Consider the following 7,188-nt stretch of genomic DNA (forward strand, 5'->3'; position numbering starts at 1 on the left):
AAAAAACAATAGTGCAGTAACATGTGCAAATTGAGTGCAAGTACATGATAACAATAGCAGCAGTAACAGATGTGCAAATTGAGATGAGGCTACATGAGTAATATTAATAAATATACAATGGTAGTAATAACAGCAATAACATTACAAATGTTCAAATGAGATTAAACAATTTGGTCCGACTGTTCTCTGAGATAGATAAGTCCACTAGCTAGCTACCTGTTTAAGAGTCTAATAGCTGAGGGGAAGAAGGAGTTCCTTAATCTGGAAGTCCTGCAATTTACACTCCTGTACCTCCGTCCTGAGGGTAGGAGTGTGAACAGTCTGTGTTGGGGGTGGGTGGGGTCTTTAATGATGGATGCAGCTCTTCTGTGGACTCTGCGATGGTAAATGGCCTGCAGAGAGGGCAGTGGAGTCCTGATGATCTTCTCAGCAGTCTTCACCACTCTCTGCAGACGTTTGCGGTCCCTCACTGTAGTGCTGCCATACCATGCAGTGATGCAGCTGGTCAAGACGCTCTCAACTACACAGCTGTAGAAGTTGTTGAGGATCTTAGGTGACATGCCAAACTTCCTCAGCCTCCTCAGGAAGTACAGCCGCTGTTGTGCCTTCTTAACCAGCTGGGTGGTGTTGAGTGTCCAGGTGAGGTCCTCGCTGATGTGGACCCCCAGGTATTTAAAGCTGCTCACCCTCTCCACTTCAAGCTCTCGGATAAACAGTGGCTGGTGAGTTTTCCTCTTTTTCCTCAAGTCCACTATCATCTCCTTTGTCTTGTCCATGTTGAGGGTGAGGTTGTTGTCCTCACACCATGTCACAAGACTGGCCACCTCCCTCCTGTAGGCCGCTTCATCCCCGCCGGTGATCCGTCCTATCACTGCGGTGTCATCAGCGAACTTCAGTATTGTGCATGAGATCTGAGAAAAGTGAAACGTTAGCTAAGATCTTGCTTTGTTTTTATCGCACACACAACAGCATACCTAAAATTTTTTGATTTACATATGTTGTATTGAACTACACATTATTTTATTATTATTGTGAGTGAAAAGTCATATCCAGCCTATACATCTTGTCTGTGTTACTAGCTCAAGATGATAATTAGTGCCAGACAGCTTAATGAATTGCTGGCAGTGCACAAGCTGCACTTGTGACAATACTGTTTCTTATACCACATGTCCTCTTTTCCAACAATGTCCCATATGGCAAATCTGTGCATTAGGAAGTAAGTATAATCGCTGACTAGTGTCTCTATTCAGTGTCTATCTCCTTTTCTTCACATCTTAATTTAAGACCTTGACCTTACGCAGAACAAAGGCTCTTCCCACAGTGATTGGCGAATCTCCCTGGAGAGATGTATCTTTCTTTCTCTGGCTTTATGGTCTTTTTATAAAATTTGCTTTGCTTTTTCGACCCACCCTTTTTATCCAATTGTCCCATACAAATGTACAAAAACAAAAGAGTTTGTATGAGGCTGGTCAATGACACCAGTCTATAGGCAAGTTTGATTGGGTTGCTTTGACAGTTGGTTTGCATTGATGCATCCCTCTCAACTCAGTTTTACTCAGTATATATATATATATGGAGCTGGTGTTTGTGTGGCACAGGGGACAAAGACTTAAAGATGTGTGTGTGTGTGTGTGTGTGTGTGTGTGTGTGTGTGTATGTGTGTGTGTATGACTGGCATTGAACATTAGCATGCTGTTATCATATACTAAAGGTGCTAAATAAGAAGTTTCCCTTCAAAGCAGTGGAGAAATGGAAATTAGAAATAAAGAAAGGCTTCTGGCAGGCATAAAATGCAATATACACTGAATGAGAGACCCACTTGACTTGGGCCAGTAAGCAACATGGTCAGTTTTACATGAAAATGCACGACTCAGAGTTTCTTCAGAAATTATGCTTTCTGAAACAAAAAAACAAAAAAATGGAAATGTTTCTCTGACAATTCGTAGCCAAACAGGGGAAAGTACGCTGTAAAAAAAGAAAGAAAAAGAAAAGATAATTAAATCGTCGCAATGTATATTCTTCCATTACTTCAACTCATCAAAATAATTTCAACTTAATTTTTTAAGTTATATAAGTTTCAACTAGACAAGATTTTAATCAGTTTAAATGTCTTGTACAGCCAGTTTGATTGTAGGCCTACTTACAAACCTAAAGCAGCAACTCTACCTAAGTTTTAAAGTTATTTTAGGTGTATTTTTTACAGTGTAATTGCTTTTATAAGCTTTTTCTTTTTTCTCACTGCTGCTGTATAGTGTTAGATGTGATGACGTAAAGTGGAATTTACATCATCAACAGATGTCTTTGGTGCAAATGATGTGAGAATTGTTTCCATGACAGCACTTTTGTTTTTTCAGGTTATGAAGGTTCATTGACAAAAACTGAGAGGTCAAATAACAAATAATGCTGTGGAGGGCAAACTGTGAAAAATGTGGTTGGGTTATCAGAAGATTAGGCTTTAATATGTAACAAATTCTTGATGAGATAAATACACAAAAATGCAATCCTGTCTTCCAACATTCTCTGGATATCTATGTTTGTTGCTCTAATTCTTACTGAAGTGCATCTATCAAAGGCTGGTATCATGAATTCCCAGTAGCCTGACCCTTAAGTGAATATTTTGACTGAGCAGGATTAATACCACCTGATGTCTTTTTAATAAGATGAGGAAAGGAGCATCTATCCCTAAACGTAATGAAAGGTCAAGGTCCCGGGATCTTCTTGATCACTTTGCACAAAACAGGGTGGAGACCTGTCCCTTTGATCTATTAGTTTCTTGCATATACATATATATATATATATATATATATATATATATATATAATGCGTTGTGCAAGATAACAGCACAATGTAAAATAACAGTCTTTAATAATAAGCCCAAAGGGAATACAATGGAGAAACACCGACACAACAACTGAAACATGCAAAACTGCAAACAACACTGGACAACAAACCCAGGAAAACACAGTGCTTAAATAGCAAGGGGTAATGAGGGAGAACAGAAACAGGTGGGTACTAATCAATTAACTAGACAAACTGAAAACTAGGTCAAAAGAAAGAAACAATGGAACACAGAACAGACCAGACATGTGACATATACACTTGACAATAAACATGTATAGGCATATGGCTGTGTACATTTAATAATGAATAATTAAAGACACAAAAGACATAATATACAGAAATGTGAGTGACTTCTGGGGATGCATCTTACGGCATCAATTTTAAGGTTCATATATTATAATTCATATAAAATATTATTCTATTCTATTATTCTAACAATATTTTCAAGTATTAAAAATAGTTTAAAATATTGTATATTTAAAATATTATAAATATTGTGAAATTATTGTATAAATAAAAAGTATTCTTAGATGTACAGTAATATAATTTTTCATTTGTATGTGATAAGGTATACTGTGTTTTCAAATAATTAGACACAAAAGTCTCAATATACACAAATGTGAGGGGCAATATTTCAAAGTCGTTTACTTGTTATAAATATGACTAACAATATAAGTATATAAGGTAGTCTTTTTAAAGTTAATAATTGTATTAAGTATACTGTGTTTTCAAACAATTAAATACACAAAAGACTCAATATACACAAATGTGATAATACAGGGGCTTTTGGGAATGCTTCTTGGGATGCATCTTTCAACAAATTTTAAGTTGATTCAGACTTACAGACTACTGAAAGTATTATAACTTTAAGAAGTCTTTCTAAATTTAATGTCATTTTTCATTTGATGGTAGTTTTTGCACTTTTACATTATTTTTCAATTAAAGTGTGTGTGTGTGTGTGTGTGTGTGTGTGTGTGTGTGTGAACTAGATTTAACTGCATGAGGAGATGTCATTACATGTGCCTAAATCTCTCCTCCATGAGGGGCCCACGAGGGAGTGTGTGTGAATTAGAGTTTGGGGTCAAATAGATCTCCTGGTGACTCTTTGTTTTTTCCCATTGGTTGGATTTTAAAAGATGCACAAGCCAATCCCAGCCCATCTATTGCCTGCAGTGTGCATGCCAATGAGGTGCTCATAGGTGGGTTGACATCACTTCGAAATGTATGTGAGATTGATGTCAGAGGACAAGTGAGAGCCAAGACCAAGCAGATTTCTCTGCTTAAAAGCAGATTCTGGTAGTAAATGTGTTTATCTATTTTAATATTCTTTATTTGTACAATATGTAAATGAAGTATTTTTAATTAAAAGGTTCTAGTCTTTATACATTATACATTTCACTGGAATTTTAAGCAGCGTATAATAAAGTTATAAATAAATGAAGCTATATTTTTCCTACCCCGTGTTTGTGATGAATAACTCTTATAATTTAATAGGTGCTAGTTCACATTTGCATGATTCAGAGGGTGATACATGAAGATGAATGTGTGAGATACATATGGAAAAGAATGTTAGATTGCGTAGGCTTTTGAATTGCTTAGAGCTATACAGCAAATGCACAGATGTTTATGGCCATGTGCTTGCATGAATGAAAGTATACTTGCAGAAGAAAATTAAAGGAATAGTTCACCCAAAAAAAAAAGGAAATTTGCTGAAAATGTACCCACACTCAGGCCATCAAAGATGTAAATGAGTTTGACTCTTCATCTGAACAGATTTGGAGAAATGTAGCATTATCACTTGCTCACCAATCGATCCTCTGGAGTGAACAAGTACCATCAGAATGAGAGTCCAAACAGCTGATAAAAGCATCACAATAATCCACAAGTATTCCACACGACTCCAAACCATCAGTTAGCATCTTTTGAGGTGAAAAGCTGCATGCATGAAACAAATCCATCATTAAACCATTTTTTAACTTTAAACAGACCTCTGCAGTGCAGTAAGCATTATTATGGATTATGGACTTAAGGTTTTGGTCAAGGACGACTGTTTAAAAGTTAAAAAATGCCTTAATGTCATTTTTTTCTTACAAACACAAAGGTTTTGGCTTCACAAAATGTTAATTGATGGACTGGAATCATGTGGGGTACTTATGGATGTTTTTATCAGGACTCTCATTCTGACGGCACCCATTCACTGCAGAGGATCCATTGGTGAGCAAGTGATGTAATGCTAAATTCTCCAAATCTGTTAAAATTAAGAAACAAACTCATTTGCATCTTGGATGGCCTGAGTGTGAGTAAACTTTCAACAAATTTTCATTTTGGGTGAACTATTCCTTTAAAGTGAGTGAATAGCCACTGCTTACTCTTAACCAGCATCTGAGAACAAAACCACCACTGATAGTGCAGGAACATTTAGTGTCATCTATGCATTCAATTATGTAAATCACAAATGTACCACCATTCCTTTTAAAACCATTATTTTGTATTCATGGCTTTGAATATGTGAATTTGTCCACTAAATTAAAAAATTGAAATCCCATGCTTCTCGTGAATAAATAAGCAGCCCAACGAGAGGTCCAGGCACGGAGGTTTTGTCCAGCAGCAACTATTGACCAGCAGGGATGAATGTGAGTGGGAGGGTCACGTGGCCCCGTTGATTGATAGATGCTCATTAACTGGATAGGGTGTGGGAATTTTACTGCATTCTTCCAAGACTCAGCCCTGAGAGAAAGCCGGCTGTCAGCTCAGTTCTAGATACGGCGTGTACTTGTTGCAAACTGCACCTTGGCAGCAGAAATCGGGTGAGAGAGAGACTGAAAAAGAGCCTGGGAGAGAGAGAGGATAGATGGAGATGGAGAGAGAGAGGTGCTGCATTTCACAAAAACAGCCAGAGAGTGAAAGGTTCCATAACCATTATCTGGCAGTGAGAGAAATGCAAACGCTTCTAAATAAACAAAGTGAGCAGGAGTTTTATTTTTTGACAGTTCATTGCAGTTTTGCATGTTATTCCACTGAAATACACATTTGCCTATGAGCAGGAAGGTGCATCTCTCTGCTTGAAATATTAGTTACATAATTTATATTTACACAAGAATGCACTGATACCTGAGATACCTGAGACAAACGTGAGGTTCTGTCTGGGCTATTCAGGTACAAACATTCATGATATTACTCAACATACCATTTAGATCTTGTCTGATGTTGTAAATTTGTTATGGAATGGCTTTTAAACAGTTGAGATAGAATTTGTGAGTTGTGTCTGTTATAGCCTATGTATGGACACTTCTTCTTTCCTCCATATAAAAAAACAAAAGAGGAAGCACAGCATCATATTCATAACCTAATTTTTTAATGTGTGTGTTCATGGCTCAGGTTTTGCTAACACTTTGTGGATCAAATATCCCCAAAGGATAGTAAAAACCTGACATCACCTACATTACATTGTGGAGACCAGTCCTTAAATTGTCCTAATTAAAATAAAAAGAAGAAGAAGAAAGGTTTCTGTAAGGGCTAAACAAAGGGTTAGGGATAAAAGCCATGATAGAAAAATAAAAATGACTTTTTTTGGAATTGCTTATTTTGTGAATAAATCAAATACTATTAAATAAAATATAATAAATTTAAAGTGAATGAATGAATGAATAAATGGAGCTGTGAGTATTATAAAAACAAAAATATGTGTTGGCAGAAGTCTATGCAGCAAATGTTCAATGAGTGACCCATAGACTTCCATTGTAAGTGTACTTCTGTCATCAACACATATTTTGTTGTCATTCAAAAGAGGTGAATTGGTTATATTTTTTCAGTGCATTTTTGTTTTATTTGTATAAAACATTTTTAATTTAGAGCCCTTACATATACAGCCTTTCCCCGTCCAATCTTTTCTTGTATTTGTCTCTAGGCATACATTTTTTTCCTTTTGTGTTTCAACTCAGTAGTCAACAACACCCGCCATCTGCATTTGAATACAGCCTGCTTCTCACGCTTCTGAACACTTGCGACTGGGAGACTTTGCTCACACGACAACTTTGTAAGGTTGTACATGTTCATGCTTGTAAAGCCTAGGATATACTACATCAGGGCCATGCACAGACATTTTGAGGGGCAGTGACCAAAATCACTGGAGGTGGGGCAGTTATTGCTCAGCCGTATGTACAGTATATGTATATGTATGTGTATACATATATATATATATATATATATATATATATATATATATATACATACATACATATACATACGCACATACATATGCATATATTAGTATATTAGTACAATTTTTCGGTACTAAATGTTTTACTAAATATTTACTCTAAATTATGCACCATGGTGTAACCACTA

Source organism: Sinocyclocheilus anshuiensis, unplaced genomic scaffold (genome assembly GCF_001515605.1).
Source record: "Sinocyclocheilus anshuiensis isolate Anshui unplaced genomic scaffold, SAMN03320099.WGS_v1.1 scaffold162, whole genome shotgun sequence".
NCBI lineage: Eukaryota > Metazoa > Chordata > Actinopteri > Cypriniformes > Cyprinidae > Sinocyclocheilus > Sinocyclocheilus anshuiensis.